Source organism: Mastigoproctus giganteus, chromosome 4 (genome assembly GCF_048544385.1).
Source record: "Mastigoproctus giganteus isolate SK-2022 chromosome 4, ASM4854438v1, whole genome shotgun sequence".
NCBI classification, from domain to species: domain Eukaryota; kingdom Metazoa; phylum Arthropoda; class Arachnida; order Uropygi; family Thelyphonidae; genus Mastigoproctus; species Mastigoproctus giganteus.
Window position 1 is genome coordinate 186019304 of NC_143578.1, and position 13532 is coordinate 186032835.

At 36.8% G+C, this 13532-nt stretch overlaps 1 protein-coding gene across 1 annotated transcript in view; it reads left to right on the forward strand.

The window, feature by feature from the left end:
* LOC150087255 (zinc finger SWIM domain-containing protein 5-like) overlaps positions 1–13532 on the forward strand; it is a 452587-nt gene that overhangs the window by 64058 nt on the left and 374997 nt on the right. The window lies entirely within an intron of this gene.

The following is a 13532-nucleotide window of genomic DNA, read 5'->3' on the forward strand; positions in this document are numbered from 1 at the left end:
TATGTGTATGTATGGGTTATAAATGGATTTTAAATTAATAAATTAGTACCTGCAGTTTAGTATCTTTTGTGTTAAAAGGCTTGCATCTCCTTTATTAAAAGTATTTAAAGAATTAATACTACTTTATTAAAAGAATTAAAAGTATCTTATTATTTAGTTTAGCTTACATATAAACTATCATTATGACTGGGCTAAATTAAATGAAAAAATAAATTGTCCTACATATTAGATACAGATACACACAAGTCTAAGTATAATATTCAAGATGCTGTCCAGAATGTATTGTAAAATAAATATTCATTGTCATTTTCAGAGTACCCCTTGGGATGTAATATATGAAGCCCAGCAATTCTGCCATTGGAAGCTTGGCTGAAATTTCTCTCTCTTTTTTTTTTTTTTTTTTATAACATTGTCAAGTATTTTCTGTGATTTTGGTGAACCTTCAAGGCATTCTTAAATCTTCTTGCTTTGGGTTTAATTTGCATATTTAGAAACAAGCAGTCATATAAGGAGTAAGGTCCAAAGAGTTTAGGGGAGTAAGGACCCCAGGTATTTAGTTCATGGATAGAAAATGTTGGTACAAAGTTTTGATAAAGCACTTTCTCCAAAAGCTATTTGTGATAGGATAACTAATGAAACTGTTTTAGAAGCTTGAAATAGAACTTGATGCTGTCTTCATTTTTTAATAATTTATTTGAAAAAATTGCAGAGCACATATATGTCTTTATTATATCTTCATATATGTATATGATGAGAGCCTTGTTGATCAATTCGACCTGGAGAGATTGTCCAAGGCTCAGTGGGTAGAATTTTTCTCAGCCTGGTCTGCGCTTGTTAACAGGAGAGACTGCTTCTACAAGGATGGGATACACTTAAATAGAAAGGGTGCAAGACTATTTGTTGATGCTATTGAGGCAGTGTTAGGTGGGTCAGAAAACTGCTAGCTTGGGTGGGGATACATGGACTAATAGATTAACGGTAGCCGCTGGCAGAGGTGAAAGTGATTCTTGCACTGCTTCAATTGGAATGAGCACCAGCCTGGAAAACAAGGTGCAGAGGATTTCAGAGACTGCTGCGAATCATTGCGGAACAAGTGAATACATGGGCTGTGTTAGGGTAGCTAAGAATAGGAATATGTGCGTGTATACTTGCGTGTAACCAATGCTAGGAGTTTGGTAAATAAATTTGATGAATTTGAGGTGTTGGTCAAAACATCAAAGGCAGATATTGTTGGGATGTCAGAGACGTGGTGTCACACAGATATAAGGAATGCAGAAATGGAATTTGGGGAGTACAATGTGTACAGGAAGAATAGTCAGGAAAGGAAGCGTGGAGGGGCTATGCTATTAATTAAGAAACACAAAATCCAAGGAAGTATAGCAAGTCGACTTGGCTGGACAGTGCAGTGTCGAGTCAGTTTGGTGTGATATAATCACTGGGAAAGCAAAATTGAGAGTAGGTGTGTTATGGCCTAATGACTCTGATCAGTATAATAAACAACTGTACAGAGAAACAAGAGTGGCCAGTAAATCAGAGTGTCTTATAATGGGGGATTTTAATTTCCCAGATATTGACTGGAATTTGTGGTTTTGTCACTCACACACTAGCAAGGCTTTTGTAGATTTCTTGGATGAGTGTTTTCTACAGCAGCATGTTCGGGAGGCAACTAGGGGGAGTAATACTCTTGATCTGATTATCAGTAGTGATTTGTCATGCATTAAGAATTTGCAGATAAAGAAACCACTAGGTGGCAGTGATCACAGTGTGCTGAAGTGGGATTTACTCAAAGAGGTAACTACCATCAGGGGTAAAGGAAAGAGTTTTTGCTTTCATAAAGGCGGCTACGGTGGTCTGAGACAGAATTTAAATTCTATATGGTGGGACCAACTGATGATGTTACCAACAGCGCATTCGAAGAATCTTGGAAGCTACTAGGCTTTTCATACCAACTAAGAAATATTGTTCAGGGTTTAGGCCTAAATAGATGTCAGATGAACTAATGAAACATGTGGCAGAAAAGAAAAATTCATTGTATACGTATCAATTAATAGGTGACACGAAAGCCTATGATTGATATAAGCTGGTCTGTAACCAAGTCACAAAGGAGGTTAGGCGGTCAAAGGCAGATTATGAGAAATCTTTGGCAAAAGATTTCTCATAATCAAAGGATGCAAAGAAAGACAGCAAAGAGTTCTTTACTTATATAAACTCTAGAAGGAGGGGAATGAACCAGATTGGTCCACTTGATATTGATGGTTCAACTGTTGATGATCCTGCTCAGGTAGCTAAAAAACTAAATGAATATTTTGCATCTACATTCACACATGAGGAGTTAGTTATTCAGGGAGGGGAATGCCAGAGGTGTATTAAACTCTGGCAGTAAGCTAGATAATCTTGTAATAATTGAGAGCAAAGTGGAAGAGAAATTGTTGAAGATAACCATAAGCAAGGCACATGGGGTGGATGGAATCTATCCAGTTATATTAGAGGCAGCAAAGGAAGTAAGCAAACCCTTAGCCATAATTATGAGAGCTTCTTTGGACTCAGGGGAGGTACCCATGGACTGGAGATATGCAAATGTGACCTTAATTCACAAAGGAGGATCAAAGGGTGACACAAGTAATTTACAGACCTGTTAGTTTAACTTCTGTTCCAGGTAAATTAATGGAGGCACTGGTTAAAGAAGCACTGCAGGATCATCTAGACAAGACTTCAGTTATAGCTCAGACACAGCATGGTTTTGTTAAGGGGAAGTCCTGCCTGACCAATTTGATTGGATACTATGATGCAGTCACAAAAGAACTGGATGCAGGGAATAACTTTGATATTATATATGTGGATCTTAGAAAGGCTTTTGATACTGTTGCATATGGAAGACTGCTACACAAATTGGAGCAGTGTGGCATTGGAGGCAAATTGCTGCTATGGATAAAGGGATGGTTGAGTGGGAGAAGACAGAGAGTGGTAATCAATGGACACTGCTCTTTGTGGACTAATGTTATTAGTGGAGTCCCTCAGGGTTCAGTATTGGGTCCATTATTGTTTTCTGTATTTATAAATGATATTGATGATGGTATATCAAGCTTAATGTCCAAGTTTGCCGACGATACAAAGGTTGGCAGGGTTGTTAAGGACACTACTGACGCTATGCTGCTGCAACAGGATCTAGAAAAGTTGAGCAGATGGGCTGAGAGTGGCAACTGAAGTTTAACATTGACGAATGTAAAGTACTGCATATGGGAAGCAGTAACCCCAGAGTAACGTATCAACTCTATGGTACTACACTGACAGTGGTAGAGAATGAAAAGGATTTGGGGGGTAATTGTGCAGGCAGATATGAAGTTTTCTGAGCAGTGCAGAGAGTCTGCAAGAGTAGCTCATGGTGTCTTGTCAATGATATTCAGAAATTTTTCTTGTAGGGAATAAGGAGATGATTATCCCCTTGTATAAGGCAATGGTCAGGCCACACCTTGAGTACTGTATACAGGTCTAGAGGCCTGATTTTAAGAAGGATGTAGAGCTGCTGGAACGAGCACAGAGAAGGGCAACAAGATTAGTGAATGGAACAAAGGGTTGCTCTCACGAAGAAAGGCTTAAGTTTACAGTGTCTGGAGACTAGGCACCTGCAAGGTGATATGATTGAGGTGTATAAAGCCCTGAATGGTTTGAGCATGCTCAATGCTGATGGGATACTTACTCTTATTCATTATAATCGCCTGAGAGGGCATAAATTTAAATTGAGGAAAGACAGTTGTAGGATAGATGTGCAGAAGTTTGCCTTTAGCCAGTGGGTGGTTGATTGCTGGAACAAACTTCCATCTGTTGTTGTAGAAGTTGATAACTTAAGTAGATTCAAGGCCGAATTATACAAACATTTGGAGTGAGTGGATGGGTGAAATGAGAAGAGTTTTTTTTTTTTTTGCTGATGCTACATATGCTTGCTTTCTTGCATCATGTGCCTTTACTAATGCTAATATAATGAATGGGTTACCAGATTGTCTGAGGTGGATGTAGGACATTGGCATTTTTATGAAAACAAGAACAAATAGAGGACATGTTTTTATTAAAATTACCAAAATATAAATAGTAAAAATGGTACCTATAGTTTGCAAAGAAAGAAATATAAACATCAAACCCACTGAGTAGTTCAACATGATATGTTCAAATGATGTGGATAGGACATTAGGTTTATGGAACACCTTAAACAGAAAGGTATGTGCCAACCGGGCTAGCCAGGTGGGTAAAGTGCCTGCCTGGCAACCCAAAGGTTGCAGGTTCGAATCCTGCCTCGGGCTTGGATCAGAGTAAAATGAAAAAACTTTGGTAGGTGCATTATGGCCACAGAAGCCAATGCACCAACAAAAAAAAAAAAAGAAGGGTATATTTAAATGAAGTCTCCACCATAATATCATCAAAGACATATATCACATAATTTGTTTAACTAATTAGGCTAGAGCAATGGCTGCATTAAAATTAGAAGGAATTATTCTGTACATAAATTCTAACGTTTCACATAGATTGACATCATGAACTATTTTATGATGTCAATCCTTTCAAGTATTTCAGTCAGCAACAACTGAGGATCATTATAGTATTTCACAAAAGTCAGATTTAGCCATATTTTGTAATGGTGAAATGTTTTAGAGGAAGCCAAAGTTTTAAGCTCTCTGAACTGTTTCTTCACACAATTTTCTATTGTGTCAATCATTGTGAGAATAGTTTATTTTAAAATCATCTTTGGCATAAAAAATAGGTTCACTTACTAATTCACGGCTGACCATTCCTTTTGTTTTTCTAGAGCATGTTAGTAAATTCAGTAAATTCCTCATATTTTGCCAAAGATCTTTCTCTGCCTTCACTAGAATTGCATATTATGTAACAGATGATACCTTGAAGGTAAATGGCTGAAAAATTCAAAAGGAAGTAATTTCACTCCAAACAGTTGATTTTTTTTATGATAAACCTCTTTCAGTGATTCACATGTTTCTCTTCTTGAAAGCTATTAAGCTGGCACTTAACAGCTATTAAAGCTTCTCTATCTAAAGATAGTAGCCCGTGTAAATAGCTGATATTCCAGTATCAGAGATGCATATTTTCATCCTAGAAAGAGGAAAAACTTTTGTGTTGTTGTATCAGTTACAAGTGTTAGTACTGTTAACTTCCAAGATGTACTACCAGTGGTACTGCAGTCTAGCTTATGAACAGCTCTATACTTCATCACTCTATACCTGTAAAATCATGTCTCACAGGACATTTCATTTGATCATAAATGTTGTCAAGTGAAAAGTGCTATTGCTGTAAAAAATGACAGCAGTAGCACTTACTGCTTGTTGTTGTCAGTTGTGTTTTTTTTTAATGATTTTAATTGTTTTAGAATTTTGAGGCAGCTTCTGAATTTTGGTGACTTTGTCCCCCCCCCCCCCCCTTTTTTTTTTTTTTTTTTTTTATGCTGAGGCATGCTAAGGTTTCTCCAATTTGATAGACTTTAGTAGACCTTGATTAGCAATGAAAATTTTTTAAAACTAATGACAGTGATGACCTACATGCCAAGCAAGTGAATTTTTGCTTCTAGAATAAAGCTCTGTTAATAGAAGAAATTTGTTTTGTGAAGATGGAATACATTTTAAACGGTTTTGCAAGTATTTTTTCCTAGTTGAAGCTGCCTTAAGAATTCAGAGAAACTGCTAATTTGGGGGAGTTGGAGAGTCATTGGTATGATGCAGGTTGCAGCCTCCCTTTGAGTATTTGTCTCACCTGTAGTTACCTTATGCACAGAAAGAAACACTGAAATAGGTGCAAAAATCACCAGCAGTCACTTACTACTGAGAAAAGTATGTGTAAGGTTTGCATCAGGATTGTGGAAATTGTGGACTGGCAATATGCCTTGAGGAAACAGATTTTTCAGCCAACTGGATGTTCCTTCCACCATGTCAGAGAATGTACAAAGGGTTCTTATATCTTTGACTTAGTTCTCATCAGGAATCCAAACTGCACCCAGAATTTTATAGTGCAGGAACTAACAGTGACTAGTGACCACAATGTCACAAAATGGGTAGTGTCTGAAGCAATTTCTATAGTCAAGGGGAGGATTTCAAGAGCCTTCTGCTTCAAGGTGGGGACTATAATGGATTGAAGTATTTCTTGGGCTCTGTTAAATAGAAAGACAACTACACTGTTGGATAACATTTCCTTATGGGAAATATTCAGTAAATTTATCCTTGAAGCTAAAATTCAGTGGAGAAGTTCTGCAAAAGAAAGCTGCCCAACTTGATGTCAAGAAAGAGATTAAGAGCTTAATTGAGCAAAAGAGAAAAGGATAAGACAGTTATAGACTGTCACAAGATATAATGCCAATTTATACGAGTATTGTAAGTGTATATGTAACAAAATTACTAATGAGGCAAGATAGGCAACAGCTGAGCAAGCAAACTCACTAGAAAAGATTTCTTTTCGTACATGAAAAAAAAAAAAAAAAAAAAGAAAGAAAGAAAGAAAGAAGAGAATGAATTAGGCCCCTTATTTGATCAAAGTGGAAAAGTTGTAGAAAGGGAAGAAGTGCCAGCAGGTGAGTTAAATATGTATTTTGTAAGAGTTGAAAGACTTAGAACCACAAAGGAACATTAATGTAAATTAAGTGAAATATCGATCTTGGAGAAGAGTATGGAAAAAACTACTAATGCTGAGTTGGTAAGGCTCCAAAAGTGGATGGTATATATCATTACAATGGATTTTGGAAAAAATTGATTCCGAATCTATTGAAGTGATGGAAGCATGGAAATGTTTTTTAATTGTGGACTGTATCGGAATCATAGCTTTATTGCTCAAACTATCAACACGTGTGTGTTAGAAAAACGTATGGCTAAAATCAGTTTATTCATGAAATATGGTCGAACCGGCAGAAAACGGAATCAGTGCAATAGTAGCACTTGGAAAGTCGGTAAGAGGGAAAGTTTTGATGATATGACTAGTGAAGACGTTCAAGAATTACTGGTAGAAAAAGAAGCTGGCAAAGCGGGTTTGATGGAAATGGCATTGGAGGTAAACCAAATCAATTCAGAGGATACAGTGCAGATGAAAATTCTGAAGTTTCAAATTTTACACTAAAAAGCATACCGGAAGGCATAAAAACTTAGCTGAGCAATTAGAATCTTATCCTTCGACTGACAGGAGCCCAAAGTTCAAAAGGGAGCCTCAAAAATGCTTAGCTCCATACCATTAAATTTACAAAGATCTGTCAAATAAACCCAATTACTGATTTTTTTAAAGAGAGCAGAAGATACACGAAATCTAGATGCTGCAGAAGAAAGTTCAGAAAGTGAAGTTATTCTGCAACAGAGAAAACGTTCTCATTTGCCTGTGCTTAGCAGCAGTGAAGAGGAAGAAAATTAAATTAATGTACATTATCTGACATATATGCATCACAGTTTGTAAGACTTTTGTTCAAGGCGCCTCCATAGCCAGGTGGGAAGGAGCAGCAGTGCGTAGCACACGCTTCTTGATTATACCACCACTTTGCTTATTGGAGGCTTGAAGTGGCGAAACCCATGTTTAGTCTCTAGAGCAAAGTTTCCGGCATTCCCCTCCCCCCATACTTCTCCTTCAACCCATGCACAGTACTAAGTACTATAGGTTTTGATACCTTTCGTGTTTGGGGTTTTCATAAAAAAAAAAAAAAAGACCGGGGTTCGAGCCCATCACCACCAAATACGGAGGATGCGGAAAGGTCAGGGAATGACCACCGCATATCCCGGAGCAATATGGCCTTAGTTGCTAATGCTCCTAAAAACCAAATAACTAACTAACTAACTTTTGTTCAGTTATTACTATTTTTAATAAAAATTAAGTTTTCGATAGTTATAAAAAAATTATGAATTTTTGTTAGCTTTTGGAACGTAGCCCCCATTTTTGTACTGGTTCTTAGTCCTGTATAACACGGTTTTGCACTACGCAAGATTTTATAGGACCCTAACTACCATGTTATATGAGGGTTACCTGTATAGCATCTTTTGGAAAGGCCTAATTTTTTTGGATATAAACAGGACCTTTTTAATTAAAAAAGTAAAATAAATACAATTTAGTTGCATATTGCCAGTTCTCAGAAACATTGTGATTGGTTACTGCACTTTTCTCATTTAAGCTTAAGGTTGAGCAATCTTCGATTACTTGGGTATACGAGATTCTGTGTCATTTGAAGTATATTAAGCATCATAAATTTTACTTTGAGTTTTCACAACTCATTTTGCTTTCCACTATCCCTCACCATCTATCCCATTGGAGGGAAATCCATCCTCTTGCCCTGAATATTTGCTTCCAGATGAAATATATGATCAAGTGCAAAATGCATACTGTGAATATAATTAAAATTCACGAATATAATTTATCTCTTTAAATTCGAAAGGTCAAAAGCTACTCCCGAATGTCCTCTAAGACAGAGGAGTTATTATTTTTCACTTATTTGGAGAGGACAGTGTTCCATTCTATTCAGAGACCAAATGAATCCTTAAGGTCCTCTTCAGTTGAGGCTGTGGTTATCTGGTCTCAGGTAGAGGAAGTAGGCTTTTCCTCCTGTGAGTTATTCCAGCTCTCAGTGCCCCCCCCCACACTTTTATAGATGTGATATACAATAAAGACCGCATGACTACTAGAATCCCATGTGAATTAGCACACTGTGACCAATGTATTTAGTGACATTTACAAAACGGCATTCACTACAGCCTAAATACCCCCCCCCCCTTTTTTTTTTCAATTAACCACTTAATTTTTCTTCTTTGCTTTAACCATTCATATTAATGACCATATTGTGCCTGAAAGTTTTTGTAATTAATACCCTTAAAGACTGTGTGTTTATATCAGATAAGTTGGTTGATTATTTTGGAGATTTTTAATATATCAACTGCTTTGGTAATAATGTGATTGTATTTTGGAATCAGTAGCTCGCTTGTTAATACAACTGAATTTCAATTTGCATGTCTAAATCAGAGTTTATTGACTTAACTTGTGGTTTCAATCAAGTTGGTTATGTTAAAATACATACCTTGTCAGTTTGTGTTAAGAAATTGTGTGGGAGGTAGTCTTTGGTTCCTACTCCTACTGGGCAAAGTCATTATTTTATTTTTTTCCTTTATTTATTATTATTATTTTATTTTATTTTATTTTTTTTTTTGTTTTTCAAAACAAAGAAACCTTGAATACACTTGCTGTTGAAGCCTGTGTACATATGGGGGGGGGACAAAATAATGGTAACAGCTGTGATGGCAGTTACAGATATGCATTAATATGGTGTTGGGCCACCCTTTGCTTTTAAAACAGCTTGTATTCTATGCAGAAGATTCATATAAATCTTGAACTGTCTTAAGAGAAATACTGGACCATTCTTCATGGAGGAACAGTTCCTTGAGTGATGAAAGTAGAGGAAATCTGCTTCTTGCATTTCTCTGCAAATATACCAACAGTGGCTCAATAACATTTAAGTTTGGTGATTTTGCAGGCCACGGGAGATGCTTAACTTCAGCTTTATGCTCCTCAAACCAAGATTGGACACATCTGGCTGTGTGTGTATTGGAGCATTATCTTGGAACATGGCAGTGTTTGTTGGAAACAATGTTTGTACCATGGGATGAGCCTGGTCACTCAATATTTTGATAAACATTGGCAGTAATTTCCCTGTCCAGGGTGATGACAGGACCTGAAGAATACTAAGATATTGTTGATCCTCCTCCTCCATGTTTGATGGTTGGCACAAGACAGTCAGGATGATGCTCTTCCTTTGGCATTCATAAGAAGTAAACTCTCCCTAATGTTGGAAAAGGTGTGAATGATGATTCATTTGAAAATGAAATGTGACATGTTTCCAATCATCAAGTGTCCAGTTTTTGTGCCTCTTCCTGATGTAGCCCAGTGGTCAGGAGCGAGAGTGCATAGCACACGTTCCTTGAGTGGACAGGGGTTCAAGCCCGTGACTACTAAATACGATAAATATTTGTATTGATGATTTATTGTAAACTCTACTGACTTGGTTGTCGTGCCGGAATATAAACAGAAAATTTATTTATTTATTTATTTTATTTTCATTATCATCAGTGATGAATAGCTTGGCAGTAGCAGCTCTGCCATAAATTTTAGTTTTATGGAGATATCACTGAACTGTTTTGCGTTTTGCTAGAAATTGGATTGCTGAGACTCACATTAAGTTCTGCAGTTATTTTTTGAGGCAGCAGTTTTGTGTTTTCAGGCTGTAATCCTTTCAAGTGTCTGGTGGTCTGTTTCAGTTAGCTTTGATTTCTGCCATAATAATTAATCCTATCAGGTTTTGTTTTTCCATACTTGGTGAATGCAGGCATCACTTTTGATACATTTGCTCTGGATATGTTAAACAGATCAGCAGTTTTAGTCTCAGATGCTCCTGCTTAACATGCACCAACAATTTAACCTCTTTGGAATTCAGACAGGTCGGTCATTTTCTTCATGTAACCCTTTATATCACTTCTAAATAAATAGCAGTTTTTATCATCTTTCCTTCACAGTACTACCTGCAAGAAACAAACAAAAAAAAACCATAGCTGCATATATATAAATATGTCATACAGCCATTACAAAAACTACTACTTTCATATCAGATGTTTCCATTATTTTGTGCAGCCCCTATAGGTTTCTAAAGAAACCTGTGTATATAGAGGCTAATATGTGTAATTTCTGTGGTGGAATGTACTCTGATTTCTGCTGATTAGAATACTGAGGAATGGAAATCTGTGATCACTTATTCTTTGTACTGTGAATTGGATGTTAGCATGCTCTAGGTACTCCTTATGAGATTGCAGTGGTGGGACTCCTGGATGAATTCATGGTCATGCCTGAGACTTCTGTTTTATATTTTGGTTTTAGCTGATGGTTCTACTGCATAAGTAATAGTTCTAGTTATAGCTAGTTTTATCCAGTTGATTAACAGTTGGGTTTTGGTTGAAAGTGATTAGGGAGATAACATCATATTATAGCATAACCCCATATTGCTTTGATTTTCTGCTTTTGGAATTTTAGAAATTTTCATAATAAAGTTTTGTAAACACTAATCAACTAAACAGATATCTTTCAGTTTTGTAAGTAAATATTTCAAAAGTATATAAGTAGATAAAAAGTGTATAAAATATTCACAATTATTCTCTGTGAATATATAGGTATTCATTAATAATTTTTTTGTTTTATATCCTTGTGAAGTATTTGCTTGAGTAGTCTGCCAACAGAGCTCTTCCTGCACCTTCATCCTATCAGGCAAAATAAAAATTTTGCACCCATTACCCGCCTACCCCAATAAATAAAAATATACTGTAAAATGCATGTCACACTCTAACATTACTAACCTTCGAGGCCTTTTTAATGAGATTCAAGAACTTTGCCCTGCTATAAACAGTATTGAAGTGATCTTTGCAATGAATCAAGATAGTTCACAAGCAAAGGAAGATTATAAAATAGGTGATAGAATGGAGAATAACTTTAGCTCCTGGATCTTGGATAAGCTGTAGAATTTTGGCAGGTACCTGTAATATGTAGATGTCTTTAGGAGATCTTGTTTGATAATCCAACCAATAACTAATGTTTAAAAACTACTTTGTAACTCAGAGACGGGAAAGATCCTCTGACCTTGTAGATATACACAGTTTTACCAGCAATTTTATATTGGTATTACTGGTGGTGTAATCCTGTTTTTGCATTTTCAGATGGAGGGTTGGCTACAGGTCAAAACAGTGGTTTGTCTGATTCTGCTATCTTCAACTATGTATTGGGTAATTTCATCTGCTGTATCATTTGGTAATGTTTTCACTTCAGAGATTACTGCAGGCAGAGCCTTCTCTAATTGCAGTGGATGGTTTAGCTGTAATATAAAAATAGACATGATGAGATGAGACATAACAACATGCCATTTATCTCCTGATATAGTCAATCTGCTGTACAGTAAGCTATCTAAGCATAGTAGCCATTTACAACTGTCATCATTTCATTCATTCTGTTTATACCATCTATATCATTCTGCTATACCTGAATGTGGCCAGAGTGCAGTAAGTATAAAATCAGATGTACCCTGATGCCAGAGATAAGTTCAGTCTTATGCAACTTAAAATTTATCATACCACTTTGAGCAGGAGTAGCACCATCCATGAAATACACTGTTAAAGGCTGCATAGATTCTAGAATCGTCAAGAAAGCGAGTTTAAACCAGTCCGTAGTAACTTGAGTGTATGTGGAATAAAGGACGCAATGCAGACCATATGAGTGTATGTATCATTAGTATTAACTCAATTTCTATTAAAGAAAATATCTGTAGATATTCATTGAACATAACCAGTGTGTGTGTGTGTGTGCGTGTGCGCGCGCGCACTCTGTTGCTGGCACATGCACAACAGCGATTAAGGTATATTGTCCACATTGAAACCATAACTATAAGATTTGGTTTAATGCTCAGTCCACTACAAACATACTGTGGAATCTAGATTTAATGTTTGTCTGGAGGATAAGCCTTTTCATTCCTTATATCGAGGAACATCAGTCCTGAATGATATTAGTGACAACAACACCTTTTTATAGTGACTATCTCGGTGCCTCCATAGCCAGGTGGGCAGGAGCGGCAGTGCGTAGCACACGCTTCTTGATTAGACTGGGGTTCGAGCCCCTGACCACCAAATACGGAGGATGCGGAAAGGTCAGGGAATGACCACCGCATATCCCGGAGCAATATGGCTTTAGTTGCTAATGCTCCTAAAAACCAAATAACAATATAACATAGTGACTATCTCGTATGTTTAACTGTAAATAAGTTCCTCCCAAGTTTCATAAGTCCATTAACTCTAGATTATCTCAATTTATAAGTAATCACATATTATAGCTTAGGAAGGAGAGCCACATTTCTCTAACCCTTTTAATTTCATTTAAACTAACCCCTTTTTCTTTGCTTGGATCATGAGATGGTGTCACTCTTGCCTCTATGCAGCAGAGATGGGAGAAAAGACATCCTCCCAACACCAGTGAGAGAGACAGCGAGCACGAGCAAAACACGAATAATTCACACACTGACCTCTCTGGGCTACCAGGCACAATCCAAACAACTAAGAAAAAAGGTTGACCAGTACAGGGCAGTCAAATGTTAGAAAACTGATATTGAAATTTATCCAGCTACAACTTTCATGATCATTCACTCCAGTAGTGAAAATCCAACTGGAAATCTCTTTCCTTTTAGAGTTCAAAAAGAAATAGAAAGTATAGCTTGGTCTCCCAAATATGTTAAAGGATCTGGCTCTGGAGATTGTTATTGAGACCTCTAACACTACTAGACATTCTAAGCAGCTCTTGAATATTAACCTCTTTGTTGGATCAGTAATGGTGACACTCAACAGATCATTAAACACTCTTAAAAGAGGTGATTTTGGACTGGGATCAATTAAATATTTATGAAGAGCAGATCGTAGATAACTTAAAGAATAGTGAGGAATCCAAAAAAGAGAAGATTGCATTCTCGCCCCTATATGTAATCTTATCTTGACCTT